Below are 23,875 nucleotides of genomic sequence, written 5' to 3' on the forward strand. Positions count from 1 at the left end.
CTAAGGTTTGTACATATAAAAATTTTTGCCCAAATATAATTGCTAGTGGGCCTTGTTAAATAAAATAACTTTACGCACATTTTCACATGTAATAATCTAGTGCACATTTGCACATTCCATTAAGCTGATTCTTGCACACATTAAATCAAGCATTTTTTTAATTATTAATTCATAAAAAAATATGATAAAATATATACCTGTAATAGTCCTCCCGTTTGAGGAAGCAACTCTCCTGAGTTGTGTAAAAGAAAATGCTACAATAACAAAAATCTCGTGCGACACCTAAATTGGTGATCCTTGCACCATCATCAAATCACAAATAATAATAAAAAATAATATGATATAGACAAGATCCCTTATGTGTGACACACACATTGCTCATCACCTATTTTTGTAAACATATCCCAATTAATTGCCTAGTGTACAATTAATCCCAATATGATACATTGATAGGCATAAACACATCATATATTCACCACTTGTTTCACTATGATGAGAGCATCATTATGTACACATCATCTAGCATGGTGTAAGTTACCACTTGTTACAATCCAATGAGCATGGCACATCAGTTGCATAAACCACTTGTTTCACTTCGATCGTGTGCAGTTGTCAAGCATAGTCCACTTATTTCTCTTGACCACAGTATAATTGTCAAGCATGGCACTACTTGTTACACTTTAACAACATACACCCGTCAAGCATGGTCTCAAGCTATGCCAATACCACCAGGTAATCAGTATATTTAATGTGGAGTCACCCACGATACCAATTCACTAGGATGTCACACTAGCGTCCGAGCGTCCCCGTACAACTAAAGGGTGGACATTATGTAACATCCCTCCTGCTTGGATAAGCAACTGATCTCTCAGATGCTTGTTTGCTTATGCAAACAAAGGAGATCAATTGTCATATACTATATAAATTCAAATATGTTCCCTAACAAAATACATTATATCAAGGACTTCTATGTGTAATAAATTCTAGTGTCCCATACCACCAGAAATTATTCCACACAAATGTAGAGATAAGTATGCATTGGAATCCTTCACACAGGATTAATCTCGTGTCCCATACCACAAGACTAATACATAGTGAAAAATTCATAAAGTATAATTCAAGATGAAAGGGCCAATTCCTTCAAGAAGTTATACTTTTGATGCATAAAAACTCTCTTTGAGTTTACCAAAAAGTGTTAAATAATCAAATGCAATAAATGTGTTACCTCAAGAGTCTGAGTAGTCGTTGTGGTATTCTTCTTCTTCATCTTCATTGATCATGTTGAGTCCCAATGAAATAAACTTTGACTTTCATGGATAATTTGACGCAAGGTGTCCAATCTCGTTACACCTGTAACACTTATTGGAATCATGTTTATTAGCTTTTTGAGAATCATCTAGTGTTAATACCTTTGTTATGGTCATTAATGATGTGTCAAATGATTTTGGAGAGGTTTTAGGGTTCAAAGATGTTGATGCTAAGGTTTGGGGAGTCATTGTTTTCTTAGAAAAATCATTTTTATTTTCACAATTCAAGGCTAGAGAATTAGCTGAGTTAAGAGAATGTGGTCGAAACATATTTACCTTAGATCGAATTGTAGGTTTCAAACCTGCTATGAACTTTTTTCTTTGATCCTTGGTGCAAACCTTCTTGATTACCTATATTTGTAATAAAGTTGGCCAAAACCTATCCACATAAGTTGATATATTTTCTTTGTTATGCTGTCTGAATGTAGACCATTGTTGTTGAGCCTTAGCTTTGTATTGTGATGGTAGGAAATGTTTCTTTAAGAGTTTTTGAAACTTTTTCCATGTTGAAGGTTTATGTTCACCTTGTTTCATCACATTCCACCATAAGGTAGCACTTTCAATTGATTACAAGGTAGCACTTTCAATTGATTACAAGCACATTTAATTTTATCCTTTTTTGAGAACTTTTCACTAGAGAAATAATCATCTAGTTGGCTAATCCATGTAATAAGAACTTGAGTATCCTTCTTGCCATCATATTTGGAAAGCGAATGCCTTTCGGTTGATTCGTGAGTCTTTTCGAGAATTTTGAGCACCCAAGGTAGCTTTAATAATGTGTCTAACATGATCACTTTCCTCCGCATCTGAGTCGGAAGAATTGGAAGAATCACGTTTGCGTTTGGCATGTTTGACTTGACGCTCTAATTTGCGTCGGAGTTCTCATTCACTAGCAATTTGTTCTTAAAGTGCTAAGATTTGTTCTTGTACCATGGGGGAATGGGTAAAGCAGCAATTGCAACTAAATTAAAACGGAGAGTTTTAGCTTATAAATCAATCACGAAATGATGGGTTCAATTTCGTCCTCTAAAAGATTTGAGATTTCTGAATTGCTTTTTGAATTGTTGTCTTTTGTGGTGGTGGAGAGTGATGCATTCTCTCAAAAAGTTTTCTTTTGAAGTGATGAGGATAGGTTTTATAAAAAAATTTAAGGTCTTTTCACAAGTTTGATTGTAAAAATTTGCTTTAAAAGGGGTTGGTTTCTCTCTTGAATTTTTTGGTCACAAGTATGTGCTAAAAAGAGAGAGAGGTAGATGGGATAAGGTATATATATATATATATATATATATATATATAAAGCTTATCAAAGCTTTATTTTTTAAAAGCTTAACAAAGCTTTTAAATTAACGCAAGCTTTATTAATAAAAGCTTACAAAGCAGCGTAGCGCAGGGGAGAGAGAGAAAAAAAAAAGAAAATCGTGTAGCGTTGGGAATCCACAGCTAGTAAAAGCGCACAACGTTAACGAGAAAAAAGAAGGGAATCTTTGTCGTCGTCGTCGCCCACAAGTAAAGAAGAAAGAGGGAAAAAATTTTAGAGGAGAAATATATATATATATATATATATATATAACTTGATCCTCCCCTTCACGAAATGGGTGCATTTTCTCACAGAAGGATAAGTTTAAAATTCTCTAATTTGCAGTATTTATACTAGCCTTATATTATGGAATTCAAACACTGCTACTAGTTTAGCAATCCAATTGTGGGTCTCTATGCTTCTTCCCTTGTTGATTGGATCCGTTGAGATAGATTATGAAGAGAATTAATAAAATTAAAGGTGGTTTTATGGTTTTGCAAACCCACTAATGGTTTTCCACCTTGCTTTACCCTTTCGGCAATATATTGATGGATATTTGTTATCCAATGGTTAAGAATAAGCCTTCTTTCAACCATACATAAAAATAAATCCAAATAAATCCATAAACTTGTTCTTCTTCAATTTAAATTTTAAAAAAACCAAAATCACATGTGCCTTTGTCTCTTTCACCTCTTTGTCCACACAAGTCTTTGACTGCTTCAAGAAGATTAAATTAAACCAAAGCTCTCATACTGTTGTCACGGGACCCTTTTGTACTTCTTGAAGAAACAATTTAAAAACTCATAGAATATATCAAAAATTAAAACAAAGACTTGAATTAAATTGAAAATCAAATAACATAGCATAACACAAAGCAAAGGAAATAAAATAACATCACCATCAAGATAAGATTGGGTGCAATCTCCCTCCCCATGTCGTGTAGCTCCACTTCCACGACATGAGTATTTAGAGAATTTTATTCATAAAAGTAGCCTAAGGAGCTAAGAATATATGAGCATATAAATTGGGCTTGCTTTTCCCACTTTTGGGATATTGCTTTACATATTTTTAATTATATCAAAATCCCTAAGGTTTGTACATATAAAAAAATTTACCCAAATATAATTGCTAGTGGGCCTTGTTAAATAAAATAATTTTATGCACATTTTCACATATAATAATCTTGTGCACATTTCATTAAGACGATTCCTGCACACATTAAATCAAGCATATTTTTCTTCGATTATTAATTCATCAAAAATATAATAAATTATACATAGTTGCACGTATCTTCGCATGTGCATGTGCACGCGCGCGCCCGCACGCACACACACACACATACACACACATGCGCGAGGGTTACGTTTTAAGGAAGGCTTCTCATTCTCCTTACGTTTGATTCAATTGAAGATGTCGATGAATGAGCTTTTGCAAAGAGGAGGGAAGAGAGGGGGGAGCAATGGGGCTAGGGGTGATAAATCCCAAGCTCAATGCAAGTTGAAATGAATAGCATGAGCACTAGGATAAGGTGTCTAAAGGCGGGGTTTAGTGGGTTAAAGAGGGTTTAGGCTAATTATATCTAGTTTATAGAGAGATAAATAGGCTAATTATTTGAACATTTAGAAGGGGAAGACCGGCGATGATTGTCATGTGACAACAGAATGCAAGCCTAGAGAGCTTGACCATCCGGACAAGGCACGAGCGGGGTTTAGGGGGGCTAAGAGGCCGAAAGAGCATTATGCTATTAAAAGAGCTTGGGTCTTGACATAGGAACCGGGGTTTGCTTTTGGCATGGTTGGGTGGAGAAGAAGGTGCTCTCAGCATAAGGGGGCTTGAACACTGTTATCAGAGCATGGATTCTCGTCAATGAAGCTATGATTTGTGAGAGATTGCCTGCCTAATTGCACAAGAGCCAGTCGCCATCTTTGTTTCTACAATTGCAATTATATAAAAAAAGCACCCTCTTTGAGATTGAGCCATTACATAAGGCGATCCCCACAGTATCAGCTCCCATCGGCTCCCACAACATTGATTCCCACAGTACATGCCATAGCTTATGTGGCCCAACCTGCCAAGCATAGCCAACTTTAATTGGTTAGCCTACATATACCACACGACGCTGACCAGCACAGCCAGCAAGCCAGTCACAGCCCGTCGGCACAACAGCCAAGCAAACGCCACTTTGTGGATAAGTAAACAACCTAGCCATCATCAAACATCACTGTATCATGGAGAAAGTAGCAGACAATCGCTAGCTGGGAGAGAAGGACGTCGTGGATCCGTCGCGTTGTAGAGAGCAGGTTTTATATTTAAAAAAAAGAAATAAGGTTTTTAAACCTTTGAAGTTAAGGGCTTGTTCCCATGGTGTGTCCAAGAGTTTGTTCCCATGGAGATCGGGAGGTTATTTTCATGAAGTTTGGTGTGTTACCACACGACAACCTCAGCTTTTCTTATGAGCAGTTTTGGGTTGTTTTTATGAAGCTTGGGATGTGTTTCGCCAAGACAACTCTCAGCTTTTCATACCGCACTGGTGATTTCGCTCCGAGTTAATAATTCGATTGCTTTCCTAGAGCTTAGACTTGAGGTTGGTGCTTGTGTTATTCTCTTGCATCTCATTTAGAGGGTTCACATGGAGTCTAATAACCCTAATGAGTCCGTAAGTGGATATCCCAGTCGTTTGTTGGACACGGAGAAGAAAGTGGTGGCCGATCCTAATGTTGCGATGACTAATGATGATAATTTGGTCAGCCATATACAGTTTAAGGCTCTAGAGTCTTGTAGTTTGGACATTAAGGGCACGTATGATAAGATACTCCTTTTTCTTCAAGGAGTTAAAGGATAACATGCAAGCTTCTACCATTGTAAGTGCTTCACAGTGGGAGGGATGCCAGTGGCTTTCGCCCAAGGGAGCAACATGAATGTCAGTACATCTCACTCTAGAGATGCCGCTACTATTCTACAAGATTTGAAACCTCCAACTTTTAATGGGGAGGAGAAGGAACACAATAAGGATGTGGTCAATGCTTTTTTATTAAAGTGGTAGGAATTGCATCGATTGTGTCACACTCTAGAGGAGATACGTGCGCTTGAAGTGAGCTTAACTCTAAAGCATACAAGTGGTGGATGAGCTTGGAGTTTGGAAAGCAGCCTACTACATGGGCTGAATTTGAAAGTGCATTCATGAAAGAATTTCTTCCAGAGAATGAGATGGATCGTAATTGGGAAGCATGGGACAATTGTGAGATGAGAAATCTCACATTAACTCAATATATCTCCAATTATCGAGAATTAACTCAATATATCTCCAATCATTCTCAATTTAAAAGGAATGGACAACTTTCAGAAAATTTGTGGATTAGACTTGGACTATAAGAATCAAGTTAAACAAAATGATCCGAAAACTTTAGAAGAAGTAATTAAGTTTGCATAGATTTTTGACGATACAGTCAAGCCATTAAGCCTGCCTCCTTATAGGCTTAGTTTTAAGGAAGCATAAGAAGTCGAATGACAGTTAAAAGGACTACCTTAAAAGTGGATTCATTGGACCAAGCGCTTCGCCTTGGGCTTCACCAATTATATTGGTGAAGAAAAAAGATGGGTCTATGCAATTATGTGTAAACTACCATGGTTTGAATCAAATCAGGATTAAGAATAAGTACCCTTAGCCATGAATAGATGAGTTGTTTGATCAACTCCAAGGGAAAAAGTACTTTATGAAAATCGATTTACAATCCGGATATCACCAAGTGAGAATTTGGGAAGTGGATGTCCAAAAGACTGCTTTTCGAGTCACTATGAGTTTTTAGTCATGCCCTTTAGTTTGACTAATGCTCCGGCCACATTTATGACACTCATGGATAGTGTCTTGAAGCCCTATTTAGGAAAATTTGTCATGGTTTTCCTACATGATATCCTGATCTACTGTTGTACAAGAAAGAGCATGTATTTGAGTTACTTAGGAAGCATTCACTTTATGCCAAAGAGAGTAAATGTGAATTCTTTGTAAAATAAATTCAATACTTAGGCCACATGATCTTGGAAGATGGAATTCGTATGGATCCAGTGAAAGTTGAAGCCATATTGAAATGGCCACATCCCACAAATTTATAAGACTTACAAAATTTTATTGTTTTGTCTGGATTCTATAGAAAGTATGTTCGAGATTATGCTAAGATAGTTGTTCCAATGACGAATCAGCTTAAAGGAAAGGGAAAGACCTTCGTTTGGGGGGATTCCCAGCAAAGAAGTTTTGAAAAACTTAAGGTAGCTATAGCTACAGCTCCCATTCTCCAAATTGTCGATTCGAATTAACCCTTTGTGGTAGAGACGGATGCTAGTAATGATGTAGTAGGAGCAGTCCTCTTACAAGGGGGGAAACCTATTGCATTTAAAAGTAAAAAGTGAGATAGAGCTCAACAAAATTATTCCGCTTATGAAAGGGAATTATATGCTATTATTCATGTCTTGAAGAAGTGGAGGCATTATTTATATGGTGCCAGATTTGAGATAGTCTTTGATCATGAAAGTATCAAATGGCTATCTAGTCAAGAGTTGAAAGGATGCAAAGCTTGATGGGCAAAGTTGCTCCAAGAGTTTGACTTTCAACTAAGATATAAAAAAATTGAGTCACATGCCCATGGTTAACAAGTTGAGTTTTACTCAAATTAAGAGTGATTTATCGGAAACACTTAAGGAGAAGTGCGTTGATGATCCGCATTATGCCCACGTGTGGAGTGTCATAGAGAAGAGGGATCCCTTGACTACAAATAAAGATAGCCCTGTTCAAGAGACAGACACTTCCACTAGCGGTAAGTCTTGAGAGATGTCTCAAGGAGACATGTCACTTATTACGAGCGATGAAAGAAATCATTTGGAAGAATTTTTCCATCGATAATGGCTACCTACTTTACAAAGGTAGAGTATGTATACCTTTGGACTCAGATTTTAGGCGTCGAATTTTATATGAATGTCATGATAGTCTGAGTGTTGGTCATCTTGGAATACGGAAGACATATACACTAGTTAAGAGATAATTTTATTGGTCTGGCTTAAGTAAGGACGTCCAAGATTATGTCTTAAATTGCCAAAAGTGCTAGGTAAATAAAGTAGAATGCCTAAAAGTAGGTGGTTTACTAATCCACTAGAGATCTCAAATGGCAAGTGGCAGAGTATCTCAATGGACTTTATAGTAGGTGGTTTACTAATCCACTAGAGATCTCAAATGGCAAGTGGCAGAGTATCTCAATGGACTTTATAGTTGGATTACCTAAAACGAACAGAGGCCACAATTCGATTTGTCGTAGACAGGTTGACTAAAATGTGTTGGTTTATTCCGACAAAAATGATAGTGACTACGCCTGAGTTAGCAAAGTTATTCATTGAAAATATCTATCGACTGTATGGCTTACCAGAGCCAATATAGCTAATGATAGAGATACAAAGTTTAACAGTCACTTTTGGCATGCTATGTTCAAGAGATTGGACACCATGCTAAGTATGAGTGATCATCCTCAAAGTGATGATCAACCGAGAGAGTCAACTAAGTCTTGGAAGATATGCTACGAGAATATGTAAGTAAAAAGCAAACCAATTGGGAAGAATATTTACCCATATTGGATTTTGCTTATAATAGTGCCAAACGTTCGACCACGAGACTTAGTCCATTTATGTTGATGTATGGTTTTTAACCACGAGCTCCAGTCGTTGGACTCGAGAAAGAAGAGATACAAAAAGTTAAAGATTTTCTTCAGGATCTCTAAGAGATGACCAAAATCGCAAAAGACAATGTTAAGAGAGCACAAGATTATGCTAAACATTATGTCGACAAAGATCGTAGGCAAATCATCTTTAAGGAAGGTAATAAAGCATTTTTAAAGGTTCTCGCACACTCCAAATCTTTGAAAAAAACAAGGAGAAGTCCGAAGCTATCTCTAAGGTATTGTGGTCCATTTACAATACTTAAAAAAGTAGGTAGTGTTGCTTATAAGTTAGCTTTACCAGAAAGCTCTGAAGTTTATCCAGTTTTTCATGTCAGTAGACTGAAAAAGAAGTTGGGTGATGACGATAATCTTGTCAGTCAAGAGATCCTAGTAGAACTTATCAAACCCCCATCCTTATCACATGAACCAGAAAAAGTCTTGGATTTTCAAGAGAAAAGAACTCGACACTTTGTATGACAAGAGTGTTTAGTCAAGTGAAGGATAGTCCAGGAGAAGGTTTTACCTAGGAAAAAGTAAGCACACTTAGAAAGAGGTTTTCGAATGTCGTTTTTGAGGATGAAAACTCTTCTTAATAAGGGGGGAGTAATGTCATGACAACGAAATGGAAGCCTAGAGAGCTTGTTCATCCGGGCAAGGCACGGGCGGGGTTCAGGGGAGCCAAGAGGCTAGTTATAGAATCTAGAGTGACCGGGCACTAATAAGAGTGTCTGGGCACGTGTGAAGAGCACTATGCTATTAAAAGAGCTTGGGTCTTAATATAGGAACCGGAGTTTGATTTTGGCATGGTTGGGTGGAGAAGGAGCTCTCAGCCCTAGTCTCAAGAGGAGGTCACCTACATAAGGGTGCCTCAACAAAATGATGCTGAAAGAAGAATTGGCCGTGGTGTATATAATGAAGAAGTTTTTTTAGAAGAATAGATTTGGACAAAATATCACCTAGGGGTATTGCCTCATCTACACCCATCTAACAAAAAAGCACAGTTATAACTAAAGAATTCTATTGGGTGTACATGGTTTATAAGCATTACCCAGTTTTTATTTATGTTGAGGATAAAATAACTTAAATGTTGGTCTTTGGTTTCTATTAAGTGATTTATCTTAAATGGTTTTTTCTACCATGGCATAATAGAAAAATGAGGGTATCTTTCAAAAGAAAAAGGAAAAAAAGAAAAATGAGACTGTCATGTTGCTAGCCTTTTGTTGAGGTTCACAACAAGGTGTTAAGGTAGTGATCTTTGAGCTCATAAGATAAGAAATATAGACCATTAACACCGCATAATCACTTAGAGAAATGGCTATTAGCAAGTAAGAATTTACATAAGAAGAGTAAGGTACAAAGCATACTTATGAATGTGTTAACCCATTCTAGGGTTAAGAAAGTTTACCACACCTAATTATATGCTAAAACATGAGCAATCTACATCAATTGTCAAGGAAGGATACACCAAACGCATGTAAAACAAGCCATGAAGAAATGGTGTCCAAATCTCAAACTTAGGCAAGCAATCGTTAAGGTCCGATAGATAATTAATGGTGTTTCCTGCTCCAAGACCGTGTGGTAGTGAGCTAGGTTGTGCTCCCTAGTGTTGTAATGAATCAATGTATTATGAGATGAAGCATTGTACAAGGAATAGACCAAATAGAAGCTTTGGATGCCTGCCCAACCACAGTTTAAGTGTGTGTGAACACTTATGGCCATGTATATAAGGCAATTTCTCTCATAATGCAAGGACACTCTCCCTTTGTGCAATTGAGTTTTTCCTCTTTCTAAACCTCTCTGTAATCTTCTCTCTAAAGCACGCTAGTGAGTGTGTGTGAGTGATTTGAGTTGAGAGGAGGGAGAAGTGCCCATAGTGCAATGTGATGGTGTGACAATGCTCATCATAGGAGAAGGTAAATGGTAAGCTACCATGGCAGTGTTGAGCTTGGATTACGAGCTTGACTATCAAAAAGATCCCCAATGGCACATTGAGGTAAGTAGAGGTGAATGGTTTCCTCGAAGCTATCTCTTTTCCTTAACATTTTTGGCATTGCTATTGGGGATTATTCCCTTGTCTTTATCATTTATTTTTGTCTAATCTATGGTTTATCCATTGCTCACACGCTTGAATAGTGGAGCGCCATGAATGGGAGTGGAATTTGATGGAGATTTATGTGTGAACTTTACTCAATTTAGTGGAAAACTAATGAAACAATATGAGATTTTATCCTCCCCCCCGAATAAAATCTCTAGATTCTTCGTGTGACCCATGGGAAAATTGAATGATGCTCAATTAAAAAAATGTTTTATGATGGGGCTAAAGAAAAATGTGTTGCACAATTTGATCCTTGTATCAAATCCTGAGATCTTTGACCAATGTTGCAAAGAGGCTATCCGATTGGATGATAATATGTTGGATGATAACTCGGAGAAAGGGAAACTCTCATCCAAACAAGTGGGTGTTATAAAACGGTATGAATTTGGAGTTCACCACTCAACAGCTTTATGTTGCCCTAATGGAAGACTTGGAGAAACAAATCCGAGATGAAAAGGGGGCTAAACAACAACAAAATCCAAAACCTCTTCCATTTGGGGACATAAAGCCAATGCTTTTATATTGCAATCATTGCAAACAAGGCCTTGTTTTCAAACAATCGTACCAATCTTGTTTGATTTTGGTAAATCATCTTTAACTTCTGGTGCCCTTAACCTAGAATCAGACCAAACAAGGGGTAGAAATTGTTAAATACGTGACAAGACCATCACTTGAGTGCTTTTACTATCGTGGACCACACAAGATAGTAGATTGCTCGTTCAAAGACTGTCAAAAACTAAAAACAACAGTACCAAACATAATAGAAGCTGCACCACTCAACATTGTTAGTGTTATAATGGATGGTTAACCATTGTACCATTGAATGTGCTAACACAACTACAATCCAAGGTGCAAACCAAAATAGAATCTGCCAATGCTAAAACTTCAAAATGGGCCAAGGAAAATGTTGTGACACATCACACCAACAAGGATCCAAATTTGAAGGATGAATCTCAGAAATCAAAATGGAAACAAAAAAGCCTCGAACCAACGAAAAGCTCAACCAAAGAAAAGGGATTAGTGACCTTTGAGACAAAAAAAAACCCAAGATAAGCATAAGGTGGAGGTCGAAACAAGCTCAAATGAGGATAGGAAAATCAAAATAGTCTCACCAAAAGGGGCTCAAGTCAACTTAAAATAGTTAACTTAGAATGTAAAAATATCCATTATTTGAGAAACAATGAAACTTGTATGGGAAACTATGGATGTTGATGGAAAAAAGCAAGTTCCTTTTTTGCTAGCAAATAAAGAGGCAGGTGCTACATGGAGAGACACAAATAAAATCCCAAAACAAAACATTATCTTGTGCCACCACATGGAACAATAAGGGATTAGAAGCAAGCACACCCTTCCAACCAAATGAAGAACAATTAACTCTCCAACTGATGATTCCAAGGGTGAAACGTGGGAGAGCACAGTGAGGCTAGTTAAATGGTAGACTGAGTCATGCATTGACTCCTTCCCATTGACTTCCCAAATGTTCATGCAAGAGAAATGAGACCAACTTGAAGATTAACAATTTTCCTTTCAAAATGAGCCAGATTTACCAAATGAAACTCAACCTTTGAGATAAGACGACTGGAGAGAATGCAATGTGCTCTACGAAGGTGGAACGATGTCATTGGCTTATTGTAAAAATAAGCTAGAAGAGAACTGAATATGTTGTACGAAGGTGGAACGATGCCATTGGCTTATTGTAATGATAAGCTAGAAGCAAATGAAATCGAAAGTGTCTATACAAGTGAGACATCAATGTCAACACTGGGGTAAACAACTGATTGTGTCTTTGTACATATTTAGTGTTTTGGACCAAGGTAATGACTTTCAAACTCTTGAGATCAACCTTTGACGAATAAATATACACCTGACGGTGCTCTAGGAGAATATGAGTTGAGGGAGTAAGATCATGTGAATGAGTCTAAAAGTGAATGGGAATTATACATAGAAATATCTATGCTACCTCTTGAGGATCCAATCAACCTTTGGCTAGATTTCCTAGTGGGCAAAAACATTCAATGAAAACAAGTAGTGATTAGCCTCAATGCTACTCACAATATTGTGTCGGGAAGAATTTGGGTATCTTTATGCCAGGCTCACTTCTAGGAAAATGAATGTATCTGGGGTTATTTCTCACACAAAATTCTCATTGAGGATTGAGAACCCATGCTCACTCCTAGGCAAATGAATGTGCTAGATGCTAAAGGCCAAGACCTCAAAATCAGGGGTTATTTCTCACACAAAATTACCATTGAGGATGGTAACATTAAATGTGAATTTCAAGTTAACTTGAGGAACTTGAAGAGGTTGTCCTTGGTGGTGATTGATTGGTCAACACCTGGTACTCCATTGATGAAAGAAAGCAAACCATAACCTATGAAACATCATTCACATTGCTCTTACCGAGTAGAGGAACCCTTACCTGAAAGTGAGACTATAGAGTCTCAACACATCTTGCCAAAGCCATAAGAGTTGAAAGCTTAACAATTTAAAGCTTCAAAACCTAAGACTCTAGAACTTGAATCATTCCAATGGATTTCTAGAATAGAAATTGGATTTGAAACGGGCTTGGGGGTCAAAACCATCTTATCTCAAATCTATCCTTATAGATAATACAATCTTATCTCAAATCTATCCTTATAGATAATACATCATGAAGGTGCAACCCAAGTTTGGATCCCAAAAAGGAAAACCATGCTCCCGAAGAAGAAGAGGTAATAGGTATGTGCCTAGGAAGAAGTCTTTTGCACACAAAAAAGAACCCAACCAAGGTACCATGCTCAATACGCAATAATTCATCAAAGATGGGTACCCTAAAATCTACTTTAGGCTCAGGGATACCATGAGGGTAATACCATCATATGGGTGCCTATAGCTGTCTAGATTGATCAAGTTTCATCATCAACTCTAACTCAAGGAGCCAAAAATAATTTTATGGTGTGGAGACCAGAACAAAAATAGCCTAACCACATGGAAAACTCTATTGCCCACACTAGGAGGAATTGCCTATCACTTTATCCAATGAAGGGATAAAACTGGAAATGTCTCCATGGATCATCTACATGAACACACTCTTTGAACCAACAACATAGCTGATGTTGGAGAAGCTCAGTGGAGTAGAAACAAGAACCTACTCTCCTATAAATGGAGGAAGAGATAAGAACATGTTGCTCACATGGTGGTAAAACAAATTCTAGGGAGCCATAAGAACTAGCGCAAAACTCAAAAGCTTCATCAATATCCAAATGGATGCTTCCAAAAAGAAAGATCAGCATAAAAGGTCAGATTGGACTCATGGGTGTCCTTGCCATAAAATACTTTAAAGATCAAATGGAATAAAAAAGATATTGAATGTATTCCCCACTGTGATTAAATCACACCCATGATTCTAAAAATCATGTCAACCAAAACTCAATGTACAAACAAGTAAAGCTGTGATTACTAATGGGCCCACCTTAGACTCGTCAAAGCCACTACATAAGATCAATTCTATAAAGGTTTGTTCACTGTGTTTATCTTAAGAATCACACTCGTGATTCCATAATCATGCTTGCCAAAGATTAGCAGACAACCAAGGAATGGTATGAACAATGATCTATAAGTATCAAGGAGTATGTTTGAATCTCTACAATACATAAGGTTTGATCACCATGATTTTATAGTCATGCCAATCATGATTGTGATCCTAATCATGCCTCAAGGAAGTCATTAGAATTCATAAGATGTTGCACATGCTCTACACATCATCAGAATGAAGAAAAATAGAATATCAACCACTACAAGAAAATCAAGCAATAGCGACGTTATATGTTATGCCGCTACTATAAGCACTGCTCACGGCACTGTAAAACCATTGCTAAGTGATGTTGTATAAACGCCACTCAGCGGTGCTATAAAAAAATAGAATGTGAAACTTGTGTGGAAATTAAAACATAAAACAAATTAAAGTCCAAAAAACTTGTCAAACATCCAAATATTTTTGAAATACAACAACAAAATCACCAAATCGTTACAAATCAATAAATATGTACATAGGTTATAATGATATATATATATATATATATATATAATTAGTACCGTCATCAATTCCATCTTGCAAAAAAACTTTCATAGGTTATAATGATATATATATATATATATATAATTAGTACCATCATCAATTTCATCTTGCAAAAAAATCCATGTATACCAATTGGTCTATCTCTAAGTCCATCATTTTGATGGCTTATGTATCAATACAAAGTCCTATTCCACTACTTGAAGATGTAGAGGTATCAATACAAAGTCCTATTCCACTACTTGAAGATGTAGAGGTATTATCATCATGGTTATGACACATAAGCTCATTGATTTCATTTGATGAAACCAAAGGTAGTAGATCTTTATTTGTATTGCATTAAATTTTGAATGGGTTTGTTCCATTTCTTAGTCCTCATGGTACTCATATTGATTGTTAGTTGCATCTTCCATTGATTGTCCACCATCATGCATTTCTTCTTTAACATCTTGATCTTGAAATATACATTTAGATCAAGAAGCAACTTGTATTACATACCACCGATATCAGGATCTCTTTGGTTCGGTGAAACACAACCTAAAAAGAAGAACCACAAAATATTTATAAGAAAATATATACAATACCTTCCTTTTATCTATTGATTTATCAAAATTAAAAATCAATACAAACTTGTTCACAATGTTATGGTAGAACATATGTATCTCTTGAATCTTGCTATAATTTAGTTGAGTCAATTGCAAAAAATCCTCTTGGATGCTTCTTGATAGTTGCTTGAGTACCTCTATATACCACTTTGAATCTCTTAACATCAAAGATGAGCACTTTGAAAGCTCCAAATCTAGTCTCAAAGATGAGCACTTTGAAAGCTCCAAATCTAGTCTCAAAGATGTCTTGAATTGTTTTACAATATTCAAGTTGCTTCGCTACAATGCTATTATCTCTTCTACTAGCTTGACTATCTTGGTCAAAACTTGCCCCATAACACTACGATTATATGTGATCCTCTTGGAGTCCACACGTTGAGTGCAAAAATGTTGACCTTCTGACCACATTGCATTATGCACTTTCTACTGCAACCCAATTAAAAATCTTAAATATAGCTTATATGTAAGCAATTTAGTATTCAACATTATATACTTAGCAAAATACAATATATGCTAGTTAAATATTAAAACATCTTTACTTACATGGTAGTCACATCCCCTTGCATACTCTCCAATTCTTCTCTTGTAATCTCCTCTCCCATCCTCTTGGCTTACTCTAGGGCATCTCTAAGCTGTTTAATATTGCAATCCTTTGGAAGAGCCACATGCTTTTGTGTTGATCTCTTAAATGCTCTTCTTTCCTCTATCCTTCTCTTTCTTGCATCTTCTTATTTCTCAATTCACTTTTCCATTAGAAATGTGTTAAGAAGACAAAATGTAATGACCTTTTTGTGCATGGACTCATCCATCTTTTGAATGCGTTCTTTTCCATGTGGCACACGTGACATCATTCGTTCATTCTCATCATTATGCATGAAGCTTGGCATAGATGGATCTATTTATTTCACATATTCTGAGATGTATACAAGGGATTCTTACACCAACCAACCCTATTCCATGCCTCCTTCTAGCCTTGGCCTTTGCCTCACAAATCCATTCAAGGTTTTCATGAAGTGTTCAAGAAAGAACATCCACCAGCTATGAACAACGCCATATATAGCCACCTCATCTGTCAAATGTACTAGAAGGTACAATTGATTTGTGAGTATGCTTCTTGGAAAGCTTTATTTAATCATATATACCGCCTTAATTAACTCAACTTGAGCCTTTTCAATAGAATCTTGATGAATCGCCTTTGACACTATCCACCTATTCAACAAAGGAAGAAATGATAAATCAAAGAAGAATAGATAATTTCAAAGCTATATGTTATACCAAAAGCATAAATCTATAGTTTTGACTAGATCTCACCTTGCTAGTCCACCTAATTTATAGATGGCACTCTGAGGTTTCTCTTCTTTGTACCCACCAATTAATATTGGAAGTATGAACTAGTGTAATCAATTTTTAAAAACAATAAAGATCAATATAGATTCCACACAACATAAACATGAAAGTGCCCAATAGATATAGTTATATACATACGTGCATTATCTTGTTCCAATCATGTAATTTGAGACCATACAATTGATGCTCACCCTTCTTCTTTGTTATTATAAATGCACCCTTTAATGAGTGCATTACATTGGTTGGTGTATGAAAAGATGAAATTTGATTCTTGACATTCTTTTCCTCTTGCCTTGTTAACCTCCATGGTGCCTTTGGTAAAACCACCTTGTCATTGACTACCCTTGGCCATGCCCTTTCCATGTGTTCAATATCCTTTAGGTCATCCCTTATTGCATTGGTGTCTTTTTTACTAACTAGATGGTCCCAAATCATTGATGCCACATTCTTAAAAATGTGCATTGGATCCAAAAGATGATTTATTCTTAACTCTATCTAATATGGTAGATGATAGAAGATTGAGTACCTTTTCATGCCCATTGGTACTGTGTGATGGGAGTCACCCTCCATCTCTCGTTCCACTCTCCATATCTCCATCTTTTCTCTAATGGCATTGTAGGAGGTGAATTCCACATGGCTTCCCAATTTGCACCTCTCATCACTATGAGAGAAATCTCTTATGGAGTATAATTAGGGGTGGTTTGGAGAAACAAATCTACGATGTTCATCATACACCACTTTCTTTAGTGTATGTGCTTGTTTGGATATAAGTGATGGTACACAAATTGGACATGCATTATATCCTGCAATTATTGTGAGACCTACCAAAATGGCATGTAAGAATTGAAAGTTAATAGACATTACAATATATTAGCGTTATAAATGGAAGTTATGCATGCCTAGATAACAATTGATTTATTTAGTGACGTACCAAAGCACTTCGTATAGCCTAGAAAATCATGCATAGTCTACATTAAGACATCCTTAACCATCACATTACGTCATGAAATTGGATAAGAAATATCATGCACCCTTATGCCTCTTCATAATTTCTCGAGCTCATCAATCAAGGGCTCAGGGTGTACATCTATATTCTTTACCTTGTACTTCCTGGGCACAAGAAGCGCAAGCATCACATGACCCTTCTTAATGGACATTCATGGAGAAATATTATAATTCACAACAACAATGGGCTATATTGTTAAAACCCTAAGATCTCTCTATTAATTGTTATGCATAAACATACATAAATTAGGCATAAACTCAACCACCCAACCACCCCCGAGCCCAAGGGATGCACACATGAATTATAAATGAAATACATCATACCTCTACCTTGATGTCCCATACCATCGAGGTATAACTTCAATCCAATAGCATGTAGCTATAGTGTGAAATGGTAAGTGAGTAGATATGATCCTCTACACAAGAGAGCATAGCATAGCCTTGGCCGCCTCACAAGCCCAAGCCTCCAAGCCTCCTTGAGTGTGCCCCATACCCCTATTATATAGGAGGGTCCTCAAGTGACTCTTGACTCTGATTCGGGCTTGGTATATGGGCAGATGGATGTTGCATGACAAATGAAGATTAATACAAGGATGCAACAAAAAAGATACTTAGGGCTCTTGTAAAGAGTTCCACTTTGTAGATGAATGTGGGAGAGGGCTTGACAATAATCCCACATGGGAACTTTTGGGAGTTCTAGAATTTTTGTATAAAAGGTGGCTCATTTGAGAGCATGGACACATTGGGCAAACTCATGTTTGAGCTCTCTTGAGACTAGCTCTCCCTCTTCTTCCATAGAGGTGCAAGCTCTTCTCACTCCCCATCTACATTGTTGTAAGTTCTATTCTTTTGTTAATTCAATGCAATGAGTTGATATTTGTCTCTCTTCTCTTGTCAATTCTCTAGTATGCATGTTTCTTATTGATAGCTTCAAGAGTTGTGTGCATGCTAGGGAAATGAGTATTTGAGAATGAAGAATGCTTTGATCTTGTGTAAGCAATAGCTAGGCTTTCTTCTTGTTTGGATGTATGGATGAGTGGAATGTGGAGTTGAGTGAGCAATAGCAAGATTGAGCTTGAGTGTGTGTTGAGTCTATGTCAATAGTAGTAGTTTTCTTAGCAATCTCTCCATCAAATGGATAAGCTTTTGTGCACCGGTACGGGTTGAATCCCTAGCTCCGAAAGGGATGCAAATCCCATTGGATTGAGCTAAGTGTGGATCATACTACTCTTGCTACAAGTGAGAGAGTTTTTCCGTCTCTCCATTGGCGCCGTTGCCGGGGAATAGACTCAAAACCGGTTGAGAAGCTTGCATTACTACCACTATTTCTTTTTGTTTTTAGGTTTAGGGTTAGCATGAGTGTGGAATCTCGGAGCTAGTGATTAGAAGAAAAAAAAATAGATTAATACTTACTCGTGCGGTTGAGATCTACTCCCGCTAATGTTTTCTCATTCATATATATGCTTTCCATGGTTGTTGTCATTGATGTATTCGTGTTTTGTTCATAGATTAGAGTTAAAAAAAAGCATTTTCCTAAATAGGTCAAACTAAACGCTACAACCAGTACCATAAGCCGATAACTTTAAGGCTAACAACATGAATGTTAGTAGTCGGCAGTAATTAAAAAAAAAACAGCCGCTGCGAACGTGGGAAACTGGCTGAAAAAAGAAGAAGGAAGTGAAGGCTGTGTGGAAGAGGAAACGAAGGCCGCTGAAGGCCACGAAAGCAATGTCCAGGAGTGGTGGCCGTTGAAGAGAAGAGAAGAGAGGCGGGGAGGCCCAGGCGACCTGCGGGTGAGGTGGCCGAAGGGCTGGCCGCGTGCATAGGGCTAAGCACGAGCTTCATACTGGCCGGCGGTGAGGCGCAGCCAGAGCAGAGGCGGCTTTAAAAAAAAAAAGAATATATATATATATATATTTTCTTTTTTTTACGTCTGACGTGGCAGCTGGAGGGGGTCGTCTGCCTTGAGCGCTGCATTGAGGCGGGCTGTATCGAGTGCTGCAGTGGGCGCAGCCTGCAGACGAAGGCGTTGGAGCAGAGAGTGGGAAGCGAAGGAGTAGACGCAGGCAGCTGACAGAAGCAAGCAAAGGCGGCTGGAAAAAAATATATAAAAAAAATATTCGTGCGTGAAGCGTGGCTGCTGGAGGCGCAACAGCGAAGCTGTTGGTGCGTGAAGGCCGTCGAAGAGGAACCGGAGGTGGAAGAGGAGTAGGCGACCGGCAGCAGCAGCAGAGCAGAGGCCGTCGAAGAGGTGGAAGCCGACCTGTGTTGAGTTGAGAAGGTAGCAGCGTGGAGTTGAGAGACTGGTGGAGGGCAGCTGGCTAAAGAGAAGGCGAAGCACGTGAAGAGGCAAGCGGAGAAGGTAGCAGCGTTGGAGTTGAGAGACTGGTGGAGGGCAGCTGGCTAAAGAGAAGGCGAAGCACGTGAAGAGGCAAGCGGTGCGGCGACGAACCCGGAAGCGAGCGGCGAGCGGAGGATAAGATAACTCCTGATGGATATTTGGCGAGATACATGTCCACCATGCATTGACCCTGATAGTACTCGACCAGATCATCGCGGGGGTTATAGTGCTCCTCCGTTTCAAACACATTCTAGGTACTTCTATGCTCCCTTAGGTGAAAATTGCTGTGGGCATCACTTTGTCACATTATTCTATCAACAGCATCACCCATTTCCACATTGTCAAGAGTGTGCACGGCTTGTATTAGAAGAAGCTTCACATATTTGTTGGATATGCCGCTCTTACTTTAGACGATATGGCACGGGCTTAATGAAGCAAATTGTGGGAGTTACACCCCAACGCCATAATCTTCTTAATGTGAGAATACCAGAGAGAGGACCAAATCAACGTAGATTACCTGAGGAGGTTCAAGCACAACAATGGAGGGATACAAGCTTAAATGACTTGCAACCACCGATCTTGCAAGCCCTCCTTCCCCAAGCCTCCACATGTCAATATTGGATCAATATGAGTACCTACATTGCGCAGTTCCAAAATCGAAACTGTCTGATTAACCTTCCCATAGAACCAATGCCATACTTTAGTGAGGAAGCACTCCTTCCTCTACCACCTTCTCCAGCGGCAGGTTTTTGTGAGGGGTTGTCTCTGCATCCTGAGAAAATTGATACCATCTTTCCAGCAGACGAGGACACGAATCCACCACCAGCGCAAGGGTAAGTTCAACGACTCCACAATAAGATCGACAAGCCAGGGCACTTTTCTCCCACTGGGTTTTTCCCCTCGGCTATATTCGGTGTTTGGCACCAATGGTAAATTTTATTTTTTTTCTTTTCTTTTCGTGTTTGTTAATAAAAATTTTACAGCGATCTCCGTAAAAAACAAAAGCATCAAACACGCCCCAATAGTCCACCTATCGTGCAAACAAATTAGGAAGGGGAGAGACATGCTACGCTTACAAAGATCAAGGAGGAGTAATTTGCACAAAATCAGCAATGCATCAATGCAAACGAACAACATCAACAGGGCACTACAACAGGTGTATTCAAATCTTAATCTTTATTTCTTTATGTGCTCTTATCTTTCGAATATATGGTTTGCATGTTCACACAATGTTGGCTGGTTTAAGTTTTTGATTAGTTGTTAAAATATGGTGAGTGAATTCTAGAGTCTTAGAAGACTTAGGAAAAGATATTTCTATCTAAAGACAGTGTAGGATATATACCAAGGGAATATGACAAGTTCTTATGCTTTCAAGGTATATTAGTTATCCTTAGTGGTGGCTACCTCTTAGATAGGTGCTAGGAGTAATAATAATTTATAAAAAAAATTATACCCTAAAAAAATATATATCCAAAGTAAATTGAGACATGACGTGTCTACAACCATGAGAAATGCTTGGTAGGACCTGGGGTTGTCTTAGCACCTTGGGGCCGATGCCCTGGTTTCCATGGGGTGAACACTGATGTCGAAAAGCTTCAGAAAAAGACCTTTGAGGAATCTATCGCCTTGATGGATGTTGGTAGGACTCGAGGGTACACTATGGGCCCTCGAGACCGATGCCCTCATCTTCATGGGGTACTCCTTAGGTCATAAAAGAAAGAAAAAGGGTCTATCGCCCTTGAGATACTTAGCGGTCTTTAGATTCTCTTGGCGGAGGTCTCTTGGCCATTGCTTGGGTCTCTTTGGGATAGAACCTTAATCTTTATCACCTTCTACACACATATTAAGAAAAAAAAAAAGAAAAAAAAAAGAGTTCCAATCACCTGTGCTCATATTTAGGAGTAGGTTTGCCACTTAGGAATAACTTACATACTTGTAGGACATTGAGACTGCGGTCATAACCGGCAGTGTACAAAGCACACTTGCCTTTGCATAGAATTATCTACCACTTAAGTCTCATTTGGACTAGTCTTTACTCACATATTTTAGGACTCATTAAAACTTTAATCAGCCTTGCACTTGTATGCTCACGTGTGAAATTATCATTGCTGATTTTTCTTTTCTTTTCTTTTCTTTTTTTTCAATAAAAGACTTTAATGTATCAATTGTTTTTTGTTGCAGCTCTTGCTACTACCGCGCTCGAGGACGTGCGCAAAATAGGAAGGGGGGAGTGTTGCATGACAAATGAAGATTAATACAAGGATGCAACAAAAAAGATACTTAGGGCTCTTGTAAAGAGTTCCACTTTGTAGATGAATGTGGGAGAGGGCTTGACAATAATCCCACATGGGAACTTTTGGGAGTTCTAGAATTTTTGTATAAAAGGTGGCTCATTTGAGAGCATGGACACATTGGGCAAACTCATGTTTGAGCTCTCTTGAGACTAGCTCTCCCTCTTCTTCCATAGAGGTGCAAGCTCTTCTCACTCCCCATCTACATTGTTGTAAGTTCTATTCTTTTGTTAATTCAATGCAATGAGTTGATATTTGTCTCTCTTCTCTTGTCAATTCTCTAGTATGCATGTTTCTTATTGATAGCTTCAAGAGTTGTGTGCATGCTAGGGAAATGAGTATTTGAGAATGAAGAATGCTTTGATCTTGTGTAAGCAATAGCAAGGCTTTCTTCTTGTTTGGATGTATGGATGAGTGGAATGTGGAGTTGAGTGAGTAATAGCAAGATTGAGCTTGAGTGTGTGTTGAGTCTATGTCAATAGTAGTAGTTTTCTTAGCAATCTCTCCATCAAATGGATAAGCTTTTGTGCACCGGTACGGGTTGAATCCCTAGCTCCGAAAGGGATGCAAATCCCATTGGATTGAGCTAAGTGTGGATCATACTACTCTTGCTACAAGTGAGAGAGTTTTTCCGTCTCTCCAATGGAACTCCAACCTGAAGAAATCCTTGATGTTTGAGAAAAGATTCTCAGGAATAGAATTCTGAGAGAATTATTGGTCAAATGGAAGTTCTATCCTTTTGAAGATGCCACCTAGGAGAAAGAAGCCGATCTGTTGCGAGATTACCCCCAGTTTATGAGATGAGGACATCTCACGTTTTTCAAGTGGGAGAGAATGTAAGATTCCTCCCCAGCCTCTCAAGATGTCCAGCATCTTCCCTTGTTAATCAATTTCCTCTTCAGAAAAATACAAGATCTTGTTTCTAACTGTTTTAGCCTAGAGAGAGAAAATATTCTAGAGAGAGAATATTCAGATTTTAAATATTTTTGGATGAAAAAAATTCTCATCTTATTAAAATAAGTTCCCCTGAAAAAAATTCTCATCTTATTAAAATAAGTTCCCCTGAAACAGAAGTTTAAAAAAAGATTTCCAGAAGGTGCATTAGAAATTAAGTATAATCTGTTCAAGAGGCATTATCCTGGGGGTGATCGAAATTTTAAATTAAGGTTCCTATTTAAGGTTCCTATGGACCAATAAGATTCATCCAAATGTAGGGAGGAGATAAATGAAGAAATAAAAGAAAAATCCCCTAAATGAGTAAACACTCACATAAGATGAAGAGTTGACTAAGGACAAGGTTAATAGTTAAAAAGGAGAGATATTTACAAGGTTAAAAAGGGGAGATATTTAGAAGTAATGATGCATTTTTGACACCTCTGCATGGGAGAATTTCCCTCATGAAGGTGGCGCCTATTTCACATGCTTGAATGAGTTTTAAACTCCCAAATAATGGGATATAGTTAAAAAGGGGAGATATTTAGAAGTAATGATGCATTTTTGACACCTCTGCATGGGAGAATTCCCCTCATGAAGGTGGCACCTATTTCACATGCTTGAATGAGTTTTAAACTCCCAAATAATGGGATATTTTTATCTCTCCTCTCTCCTATTTCAACTAGACCCAAAAAGTGAGCAAAACTGACCTAAAAATGGTCAAAAATTGACCAAACTGATCTGGAAAATTCTAGAATCAGTTGGCTTGGTTAGAAGCTCACTTTTTCCTATAAATAGAAGCCCTCCCCTTTGTTGAAAGTCAATAGTGTTTATGCACTGTAAATCTACTCCTCCCAAGCCAAGAACTATGAATTTCACTAATTTTTGGCATTTCCCTCTT

Source organism: Cibotium barometz, chromosome 15 (genome assembly GCF_041138505.1).
Source record: "Cibotium barometz isolate CiBa-2024 chromosome 15, ASM4113850v1, whole genome shotgun sequence".
NCBI lineage: Eukaryota > Viridiplantae > Streptophyta > Polypodiopsida > Cyatheales > Cibotiaceae > Cibotium > Cibotium barometz.